The sequence below is a fragment of the Osmerus eperlanus genome, chromosome 4, assembly GCF_963692335.1.
Source record: "Osmerus eperlanus chromosome 4, fOsmEpe2.1, whole genome shotgun sequence".
NCBI lineage: Eukaryota > Metazoa > Chordata > Actinopteri > Osmeriformes > Osmeridae > Osmerus > Osmerus eperlanus.
The window spans coordinates 907,174-907,934 of NC_085021.1; positions in this window are offsets into that span (position 1 = coordinate 907,174).

The following is a 761-nucleotide window of genomic DNA, read 5'->3' on the forward strand; positions in this document are numbered from 1 at the left end:
TGGGGATCATCAATCCTGGGAAAATAACCACACACACCGCTGCCCCCCCGTGCCAACTTGAATTTAGAAACCGTCCCCAGCGAAATCCCACGTTCGGGCGCAAAACTGCACGTTTGGAGCCACATTTTGTCTGAAGCTGGAAACCTGCATTCAAAGCTGGGAAAAGGTGCTCATTGACAGGCATCTCCACTTCGGGACCTCGTAGCACCTTCACCCGGGTGGCGTTGGAAAGGTCTGGGCGAGGGGCACACGGGGAGGTCAGGCTCGCCACGCGCACGCGCTTCCCCGCGAAACGGGAGCCCAAACAAAACTTTAAACGGACCCACCGAGCTGGGGACGGCTTTTTCCGGGAAGATAACCGCGCACACCGCTGCCCCCCGTGCCAACTTGAATTTAGAAACCGTCCCCAGCGAAATCCCACGTTCGGGCGCAAAACTGCACGTTTGGAGCCACATTTTGTCTGAAGCTGGAAACCTGCATTCAAAGCTGGGAAAAGGTGCTCATTGACAGGCATCTCCACTTCGGGACCTCGTAGCACCTTCACCCGGGTGGCGTTGGAAAGGTCTGGGCGAGGGGACACGGGGAGGTCAGGCTCGCCACGCGCACGCGCTTCCCCGCGAAACGGGAGCCCAAACAAAACTTTAAACGGACCCACCGAATTGGGGATCATCAATCCTGGGAAAATAACCACGCACACCGCTGCCCCCCGTGCCAACTTGAATTTAGAAACCGTCCCCAGCGAAATCCCACGTTCGGGCGCA